The sequence below is a fragment of the Cygnus olor genome, chromosome Z (assembly GCF_009769625.2).
Source record: "Cygnus olor isolate bCygOlo1 chromosome Z, bCygOlo1.pri.v2, whole genome shotgun sequence".
NCBI lineage: Eukaryota > Metazoa > Chordata > Aves > Anseriformes > Anatidae > Cygnus > Cygnus olor.
In genome coordinates this window covers 1,245,764-1,255,970 of record NC_049198.1, presented here as the reverse complement: position 1 = coordinate 1,255,970, position 10,207 = coordinate 1,245,764, and the positions used below count along the sequence as shown (strand labels likewise).

Here is a 10,207-nt window from a genome sequence, read left to right as displayed (position 1 = left end):
TCGAGTTATCGAGCTCGATGCTACAATTCACCTTGTGAATGAGACATTAACAGATGAAAATGAAAGCAGGAAGCCTTCAGGTGAAAGATTTGTCAAGGGCTCATGATAGATGGTGCAGCTGTAATTTTAATTGCATTTTGGAAATACAAAAAAAAAGAAATACAAAAAAAAAATGCAACAAATAAAAAGAAATACAAAAAGAGAAATACAAAAAATCTGGTTGGAGCGTAAAACAAGCGATTCAAAAATACAGAACAGAATGAATGTGTAGCTCAGCCCATAGCTGAACCGAAATTAAGACCTCAGTGAGCCCTCTCTTGCGCTAAGCTGATGGTGTGCCGAGGGCTGCTGCAGGGCTGGCAGCAAGCGGGTATATATATATATATATATATACACATGTATAAAATGACTTGTTAAACTTTGGAGAGCAAATTTTTTATTTTCCATAACATTCTTCTGCATTTTCACACTCTCAAACACATGGTCTGGTTTTTTGGGTGGTCCTTTGGGGACCCACGAGTTGGACTTGATGGGTCTCTTCCATATGATGGGATATTCTGTGATTCTAATCCCTGGGGGAAAATCAGAGGGACAAGAAAAGGGCCATTTCTATCACTCGGGTGGCAGTCCCACAGAAAAGAGCCCGTGAACCCCGTGCAAGTGCTCCATGGATTTCCATTTACCTCTGTCCCACCAGGGTGTCAGCAGCTGAGAGCCAGCTCCCATGGGCTGAAGCCTGGCCGGGACCAACCGCACGATATTTTGCAAGTTTTCCCAACTTGGAGGAGCAATGCTAAATGGAAAAGCGGTGTTAATTTGGATTCACTCATACTATATTTATCTACATCATAAAGATACTTCAGCTCATTTGAAAAAACCAAAGCACCACCTCTCCAGTTCTGTTCCTAGCACGTGCTAAGCCTCAAAGTGGTAGTTTTCGCTGATTGAGTTTCCTAAGTAGGTTTTAATAATGGTGGCACAACTAATTTGCTCAGATATGAAACTCAATCTAAGTGATATTATCTGTGAGATAATTAAATAGGAAAAAATTTAATGTAACTCGGAATTTTCAATCAAGGCTGCAGGTGACTCCCTAAACATCTCTTTTTCCCGCTGCGTGGTTATCGTGGTTAGCAACTCCCTCGCCACCCTTTCACAGCGTATTGCTCTTCTTTGAGATTATCTAGCAGCACCGACATCGTGTGATGCTTCGGGTTTATTTCAGCTGGAAATAAATCCCTGCCCCCGGGGCACGGGCTCACCTCGTGGTGGACCCACCTCTGCCCGTCGGGCAGACACAAACGGTGCCCAGGCGAGAGAGGCTGTGATAAACTGACAAAATATTTTTGTCTTTATTTGCAAACGTGCTGCTCTGCTAAGGAACACGCGGACAACACTGAAATCCAGAGCAGATGTGAGGCATTAGGGCAAATACAGTATGTTTAAGTGCTGACATACCAACCTGGTGTCCAAGAGGTTTTTGCACCTTTGCCGGGCACCCGTCCCTCGCCCCGGGTCCCCGAGGGCACTGACCAGACCTCGCTGGCCCCTTGGGGACACTGCTGCAGGTGGCTGAGCCTCCCCGGCCCCAGCACAGCACATCACCGAGGGCAGAGCCCGTAATCAAGCGCCACGAAGAGAGAACCGTGCCACGTGCTCGCGGGGCTTTCGTTTTTCATTAAATCACAATAAAACACCATTGGCCTACGGTCTCCTGCGAGACCGCTTTTAATGATTCATGCGTTCGTTTTCGCTTGACAGCCAGCCGTGAGAGCAGGCACCGCTGATCTAATAGATACAGATATAGGCCCGCTCACTGGAAAAGCAGTGAACTACAAAGAGAAAAGTCCGTGTGAGCAACAAAACCCAACGGAGAGCAGGACAAGCCCCCGTGCTGCCTGGTCTCCCCCCGCAGGGCAGGCACCCCAGCACGGCTGGCAGGTGCCTTGGCTTTTATTGCACTTGGGGGACAGCCCTGGGGATGTGCAGGGTCCCCAGCAGCCAGGGGGGACCTCAGTGTCCCCAGCTGCTCCCAGGGGACGCAGGATGGCTCCCGGCAGCCCACTGCAGGGCCGGGGACACGAAGCCTGGCGCGTTGCACAAGAGCTCCTCTCTGAACTTAAGTCGTTAACCAAACCCAAAGCAGATTTTTTTTTTAAGCTAATTCAAAACAAAACCAAACCAGATTTCTAAATGGACTAAAAATACATTTCCTCTCTTTTCTCAGTCACTTCTGATGTGTTTTTTTTTCTCCACTTTCCAGGGCCTTAGTGCTCGGATTTCTCTTTGCCCCAGGCGGAGAAGGCTGTTGTGCTGATACCCAGGGAACTGGTTCGAGCTTTTCCCCAGCCCCCTTCCCTTCTCGCCTGTTGTTTTTTTTTTTAATCTTCCTGGTCCCTTCTGACAAGGTGTCCCGGGATCTGCTGCTCGAGGACACTTTGCACCGTGCCGCAAAGGGGAGTAAGCGAACGGCGCTGGCACGGGCTGAGTTAATGGGGGGATAAGGGGGAGAATAAAACCTTTGCAACCTGCTGAGCGAACCCAAACTTGCTGAACTGCTGGAACATTAGTGAGCGAGAGATCTTAATTAAATTCTTTGTAATTAGCTCTCCCAGGAGTGAAAAGAAAAAAAAAAAGAAAAATGCCAAACTAGTGACTGCAAACTACCTGTGGCGCTCAGCCAGGGCACGCTCCTCCGGCAAACTCTGCTCCTGGATGCAGGGAGGGCTCGGGGTAGGCCTGAAGACTTTGGGTTGCTTTTAGGGTCACTTCTCTGCCCTGCTGCCACCTTGGTGGGCCGGAGGACTCGGGGATCTCCAGCCAGGATACTGGCTCGCTGGAGGAGCGCTTGGGCAGCGGGACGGCTGCCCAAGGGGGGAGCAGCGGCGGCACCCTCCCTCGCCCCGGCCGGGAGGAAGGAAGCTCTCCCCTTGCCTGAAGGGTGCCCTTTGATATTTTCATTTTTGTCATTTCCAACATATTTTTTTTGGGGGGGAGTTCTTGTTCTTCTTCCCCGTTTCCTTCCTGGTGGGTGTCACAAGCCTTTTCTTCGGTCGTTTTTGCGGTTTTGCTTTCGACAGCTCGTCGGCTCATCCCCGTTGGTTTCGCTGCCTGCTGGCTGCTCTGGGACGCTGGAGCCGTGCCCGGCACAGCCCCGCAACACTGCTGACCTGCAGGCAGGGCCACCGCCAGCCTGCAGCCACCCCAGGCCTTCAGACCACCCATTTTCCCCAGAAACCTCGTCCTCCCGCAGCCCAGATCCTTAATTAGCAGTAGGGCCCCTTCTTGTTGCCTTCCAGTATCCACCCGTATAAACCCCACGGTCCTTCTCGCTCGGAGTGCTGGAAGACAAATGCAGAGGGAGGTGAGGGGTGCTCAGTGCGAGGATTAGCACACGTCCTGAGAGCGCCGTGGCGGACATTTCGTTTCCGCGGGCATTGTTTTTTAACAAAATAATGTATTCCTACCGCCTCGTTAGCTGTCCCGGGCAGTTCCTTTCTAACAGAAATCCCATTTTTCATTCCAGATGTTCAAAGCTGGATGTCACAATACCTTTCAAGTTAATCAAAACCAGCTTTTGCAATTAGCTCTCCGCATCAGACAGGGACGGGACACCCTTTAGAAACAGGTTCTGATAATAAAACCATTAGGCGGGTTCTGTTTCCAGTAACGAAGATGGCCTGCAACTAATTCCCCTCCTAACAGAAACAAGGTGAGCAGATGGCTCGACCCCAAAATAGAAGCACTATTTTTGCACAATAGGAGACCGTAACAGGCACCCTGGGCCGGGCTATCAGGCACAGTTAGGGCGCAAACATGTTTTCCCATACCTAACCCATTGAAGGCTGAGGATGGGACCAGGGTGATGGAGGCACCGGGTACGGACACGCGAGCACCGCAAGCTGGCACGGCCGCGTCTGCTGGTGTGTCACCTTCGTGGGGAGACCCCCAACGTGGTGGCTGCCAGCCCTGCCCCTGCTGAGATTTCGAATCTCTTTCTGTCCTTGGTGGGTTTTGACTCAGTTTTGCCACGTTTTCCTGATGCGAAGATGTGCCAAAGTGCCAGGAGAAAGCTTGGGGAGAGGCTCTCCGGGGCTTTTTCAGGGGAGGGAGTTTAGAATGGAGCATTTTGTATGGGGATGGGGCCCATCCATGCAAACACCACGGTGTTATCTACCCATAAAACCAACTCCAGCCCCTCCTGCCCCTGTGTCCCCTTTGCAGTGGCAGCACGCCCCAGGTTGCCCGGTGCCCTGGCGTCCCGGGCTGCCAGCCTGCCTGCTGCAGCGGGGACAGGGCTTTCTGGTCTCCAGGGTGTGCAGCGTCACTGCTGCCCTCCAACTCCCTGCAGCCCCTCACCATGCTGCAGCATCCCTCTGGGCTTGCCCTGCGCCCAGGTCAGCCTGTGCCCCGCTCCTGGCCTCAGGCTTTGAGGTCTGTCCCGAATCTCTGCGGATATATGTGACACCGGGAACAAAACGCCCATTTTCCGGCTCCCAGTGCAGCGGCGGGTGCGAGGAAACATTCCCGGCTCTCCGTCCTGCGCTGTCCTTCGGTGCAGCAGGGGGAGCTGGGGAACCTGAAAGCAAATAAAAATGCAGTCCAGGAAGCGCTGGTGGGGCGCGTTGCGGTAGGATTGCACGTTCACATTCCTCACCTGCTCCCAAAACAGACATCCGTGTGCATCCCCCAAACCCCAAACTTAAAATACACAGCCACGAACACATCAGTGGGCTTCTCCCACCAGTGAAAGGAAAAACAATGGGTGCGGACTAAAACACGCACAGTTCCACTTTAATTCTTTTTTTTTTTTTCTATTTGTTTTTCCGAGACTGGACGAGCCCTGGCACAGGCTGCCCGGCGAGGCTGCGGAGCTTCCGTCCCCGGAGGTACTCACAGCCGCCTGGCCGCGGTGCTGGGCAGCCGGCTCTGGTTTTATCCCCTGGAGCAGCGAAGTTGGACGCAGCGACCCCAGAGGTGCCAGCCCCGGCGACTCTGGCGTTCTGCAGCTTCCATTTGGACATACGTGCATTAAAAAGGATTGCGTGCGTCTGGGGTAAAAAATTCGTGGTGTAAGCGTATGTGTGATTAAGAAACTGGTTTGCGGCTGCGGCCAGAGCCTGCTGTAGGTGGCCAGAGGGATTTTTTTTTTTTTTTTGCCGTTCTCTGAAGCTTCTGCACATGGCGTTATCTCGGTGCGCAGCAGCAGCAGCTGCAGCCCCCCCAGGGCCGGGGCCGGGCACCGAGCAGCTCTGCTGGGGCCGCACGCAGCCCTGCCAGCTCCCAAGCGATGGGCTACGGGGCAGCCCTTCTCCTCCTGCTGGCCTGATTCTGCCCCTGTAAGCATGTAAACAGCTCCAGGAAAGTCGGGAGGGATTCGGAGAGGTGCTGGGGAGCTGCTCGGGGAGGGTGAAGCCAGTGGACATGGCAGGCATGGGGACCGAGGGGTTTATTCACCACATTCCCTGCTCCAGAGCTTTCAAAGCTGCCTGCCTGGCACAGGTGAAGCCAGGGAAGCAAAGCACGGTGCAGGGCCCAGCACTGCTGCCCACGGGACGGACAGACAGCCCTGCCCTCTGCATGGACACCCCACCGAGCCTGTGCAGGACAGACACGCTGTTATTTGCAGTGTCCCCCCTTCCTCATAAATCCTTCCATTAATCCCTTTTAGAAGTGCCTTTGAGCTTGTTCTCGGGTCGAGAGTAATGAAGGTAATTAGGGACGGATTCTGAGTTCTGACATAAAACAAAAACCCACCAGCAAGTAATCTGTCGATTATGCATTTCTATTTCCATCCTTTTTTCCACGTATCCCCCTTGCTAACCCGGTTATCAGAAGCCGAGTTCACCGGATTCAAGCGCGGCCAAAGCAAACAGGCCAAGAATTTGGAAAAGTCATTCATCTTAATCCAACAATCGGGCGATAATCCAATTTATTGGCCTCGAATGCTTTGAATTTTGTCAGCTAAGCGGGCCCTGCGAGGCGGCGCGGCGCTGCCTCGGCGCCAGCTGGAGCCCAGCGGGCAGCAAGCGCCGCCCAGACCCCCCCGGCCCCGTGCTTTTTGGGGTGGTGGCAGCTTTCCTATTAATGGGGCTGACACCAGTGTGCACCCCCATAGCACCCTGTGTCCCAAATGTCCCCCAGGACGGATGCAGGTTAGCATCGCTCGTGTGTATGCATCCCCCACGTGGCTTCCTCTGGGCGAAGGGGCAGCGGCCGAGCCCGTAGGGGGGAATCGGGCTCAGGATTGACCTGGGTCTCTCGGGAGCTCTGCCCCGTTGGGCCTGCACCCCACCGCAGCCCGTCGGGAAGGAAAATGTCGGCGCCGTCACCGGCAGGCTGCGGCAGCTGACGGAGCGGTAGGTAAACAAATCCCCCCAGTACCCAAGTTGAGGCCCTAGTAATTAGCGGAGAAGTGCGGGGTAATAAGCACAGCAGGACGTCCCTCAAGGTACTTTGGGCTCCCACTGCGTTTATTTGCCAGTATCAGTATGGAAATGTCTGCCTGACTACGTTTATGGCGGCTCTGAGAACTGGAACGCCCCGGAGAGGTGGCAGCGACCCCGGAGAGGTGACAGAGACCCCAGAGAGGTGGCAGCGACCCCTAAGAGGTGGCGTAGACCTCAGAGAGGTGACGGAGACCCCAGAGAGGTGGCGGAGACTCCTGAGAGGTGGCAGAGACCCCAGAGAGGTGACGGAGACCCCAGAGAGGTGGCAGCGACCCCTAAGAGGTGACGTAGACCCCAGAGAGGTGACGGAGACCCCAGAGAGGTGGCGGAGACCCCGGAGAGGTGATGGAGACCCCAGAGAGGTGACGGAGACCCCTGAGAGGTGGCAGAGACCCCACAGAAGTGGCGGCCCCTCTCCTCCGGCCATGCCGCGCTAGGTGGCACTGTGGCCTGCTGGCTGTCCCCGCTCCGTGCCGAGCCGCGCTGCTGCTGGCGGCTGTCCCCAGCAGGATTCAGCCCCTCGTGCCCCCGCTTCGTGCTGCTGGATTTTTCCCTGCCCCCTGCCAAAGGGCCGGGGCACCGCAAGCACAGCTGCCACGTCCCAGAGCGCCCCGAGAGCCTTCGAGCATCCTCAGGGTGTTCGGCATCCCTAGAGCCAGGAAGATGCCGCGAGGAGAAGGCAGAAGGTGGCAGGAAGAAAGGAAAAGGCCGCTAGTATGGTCATCGTGAGGCTGGGCCACAAGTGTACGTAGGATTCCATCAAAAGCTCAGCACAAGAACTTTGTTTCACGGGGTGTGGGGTGCTGGGGGTCCCCAGCCCGCTGCCCGCGCTCAGCCCCTGACCCCGGCCGTGGCCCCGTCCCTGGGGCCGGGGGACCTGTGCCGCACCCCCCCCGGGCCCTCGCCTCCCACATGGCTCCTCCGAGCTCAGCCCCAGGCCCCGCACCAGGCTCCTACTCGGTCACAGGTCGTAAATCAAGGCCGTAATAATGCGCTCTCGGAGGAAAAGTAGCATCATGTTGTGACTGCAGGCAGGAGCGCAGGGCGGGCGGCGCGTTTCCAAGGGCAACAGCAACAACAAATAAAACCAAAAGATAGAAGAAAGCACGCTGGAGTAAACGACCCATCCGTAATTGGTTTCTTATTGTGTTTGATCGCGGTGGAGACGGTCGCGAGGATTGATCGCTCCATATACTTAATACCTTTTATTTGTTTTGGGGGGCAAGGTAGGAGACGGATCCGCGCAAAGAGGGAATACAGAAATTTTAGCTGCAATGAATAAGCAGGACAAATGTATTTCCCCTGGTTCTCTCTTAATTTTATTTGTGTCAGTCTATTTGCCGTGGGAAGTCTGCCCGAATCCCAAATTATTTTAGTTAGTTAATCTGCCAGTTTATTCTGCAAACAGTCTCTGTAAGTCCCAAATAATTGCAGTTAATCTGGCCAGCGCCAGCCTATTCTGCGGGCAGCCTATGCAAATCCAGAGAGCCATCAGTTAAATTAGGTCAGGGCATTTTAATAAGCCGAGGTCAGGCCCGGCTCTGGCTCCCGGCACAGCGGCAGCGCCTCTGCCCCCGCATGTCCCTGGGGCTGGGGTACTTTTCTGGGGCAGTCTCGCTGCATTTTGCTATTTTGCCATTCTTTCTTGCACGCCTGGACGTGGCGGCTGCAGCAGGAGGATGCTGTCTGGGGACAGGCTGCAATGTTTTCTGTGGATGCAGTCCCCGTGGTGTGACTTTGTGCCCACAAACCACAGGTACCCAGGTCTTGTGCACATGCTGGCTGGATTTTAACTGTCCCAAGAGGATATAAGGCCAGGATAATTCTGGCAAAACAAGTGCAGGACTTGTTATTTTTTCAGAAATTTCACCTGAGGATTTAGTGAGTATTTACGCTCAAGAAATCTGGAAGTTCCTGGAACCCCCCCCATTGGAGGTGGGATAGGAGAAATGATGCACTGTAACAAACAAGGTGAGAGCGTTCAAGCATCGATGCTTGCAGGATTTACAGAGCCATCCTCTAAGGCACATCACACTCTGGTGGAGATGCCCCTAAATGCTCAGGACCCGCTGGGCTGCATGATGTACTTTAGGCCAGCAGATTTAAAAACTCTCCCTTTTCTGACCTGCCCCTCTGGACGTGCTCACCGCCTGCAAAGTTCCAGCTCTGAGCCTCAATCAGGGCCAGGGCTGCTACCGCAAACCCGGGCAGAGCCTTCGCCTGGCTCAGAAATGAAGGAACATTTGAAGAACCGAACAAAGCAATATCATTTGCAAAATGACTTGGCAATTGGCATTAATCCCAACATCTCCGAAGGAACATGACCATGACAAGCCCTTTCGACTTGGCTGGATGGTCTGTTTACTTGTAATGAAACCAATTGGACTAAGGAGATATTGCAGAGCTGGAACATCTTCTTGTGCATAGGTAATTGGGCAAATCCAGCCCCACCAATTATTAAGGAAACGTTTGGTGCCATCTCTCCATATAATGCCACGGAAGTTTGCTTTGAGAAGTCGTAGGAAAATACATGTTTATCTGCCCAAACCCACCTTCTGGGGCTAACAAAGACCCCAGAAGAGATGATGCGGGGACTCCGAAATGCAGGGAGCACAAGGGGCCGTTTGCTGAAGGGGGGCTCGGGGGCTGCGGGCGCAGGCACGAGGGAGCAGGAGGGCAGGGGCTGGCTCCAAGGCCAGGCAGATGAGGGAGGGCAGCGAGCCAAGGCCTGGAGCAGGAAGGAAGTGGGAGGAGGGAACCAGAATATTAGGAAGCATAACTGGAGCAGGAAGGGAAATGAAGGGTGAACGAGTTCAGCAGAGTCACATAAGGTTGAACCTGGCCCAACATAAATTAAGATGGAGCTTCGCTCCAGCTGCTACAAGCTCCAAATCTTGTATTTCCAGAGCTGTTAAATGAAAATACATAAAAACACTACTGGAGTCACTCTGTCCATAAATTATGGTTGTAATTCAAAAGCTATCTAAGGTGACTAGGATTTCCATTACAAAACCAAACCACAAGGCTCTTCTGGGAATGCTGTCACAACAAATTCAACCAGGCCTTCTTGGGAAACATTTTATAAGGTCCGAAATCTTTTGTTGTAACTGGAAGGAAAAGTGTTTGCCTTTTCCTGACACAGAACGAGCTTTTCAAACCCAAACTTCAGCAATTTCATCTGAGACTCGCTGCAAAACTCTTTTTTAATTTTAATGTTGTTAAAAATCCATCCAAAAGCTTGCAGAATGCACCATCCCTACGGTGTCCACGTGCTGCAGGGCATCCACTGCATGCTTCGCATGGCTCATTGGCAGCTCTGCTCTTTTCCTGTTGAGGATTTTTGGGGGGACTGTGGAAGTAAATATTGCTTATCAAGAGAGGCAGCTACAACGAGGAGGTGAAGCTGGTACCAGCCCTAGCAAGCCCTATGAGGTTGAGCCACAAAACTCACTAATAAAGGAAGAAGGTTGCAGCTCGTTCCAATGAGGAAAGCATTCTTCTTTTTAAAATTGTATTTGGATGGCAGGCAGGGTCCCTCTCTGGTCTAACTCAGAGAGACACTGGAATGAGAGCTGGGAAGAGCCCGGCCAGCGCTGCGCCTGCCTCCCCACGCTGCTCCCCCTTCTGCCTGGTTCCACCAGGCCCTATTTTGCCCCCATCCCCACTGGCCATGTCTCCTGACCCTCGGGACATGGCCTTCCTCTTGTTTTCCTCATTTCTTCTCCCATCCGCACTCCCCAGTGGCTGCCGGGGCGTCT

At 53.6% G+C, this 10,207-nt stretch overlaps 1 long non-coding RNA gene across 1 annotated transcript; it reads left to right on the top strand.

Moving 5' to 3' along the window:
* Positions 1–2,313: 2,313 nt before the first annotated feature.
* On the top strand, positions 2,314–5,033 carry LOC121062294. Its single transcript, XR_005815505.1, has 3 exons — positions 2,314–2,460; positions 3,527–3,712; positions 4,832–5,033. It is a non-coding gene; the product is annotated as an uncharacterized LOC121062294 (long non-coding RNA).
* Positions 5,034–10,207: the final 5,174 nt, after the last annotated feature.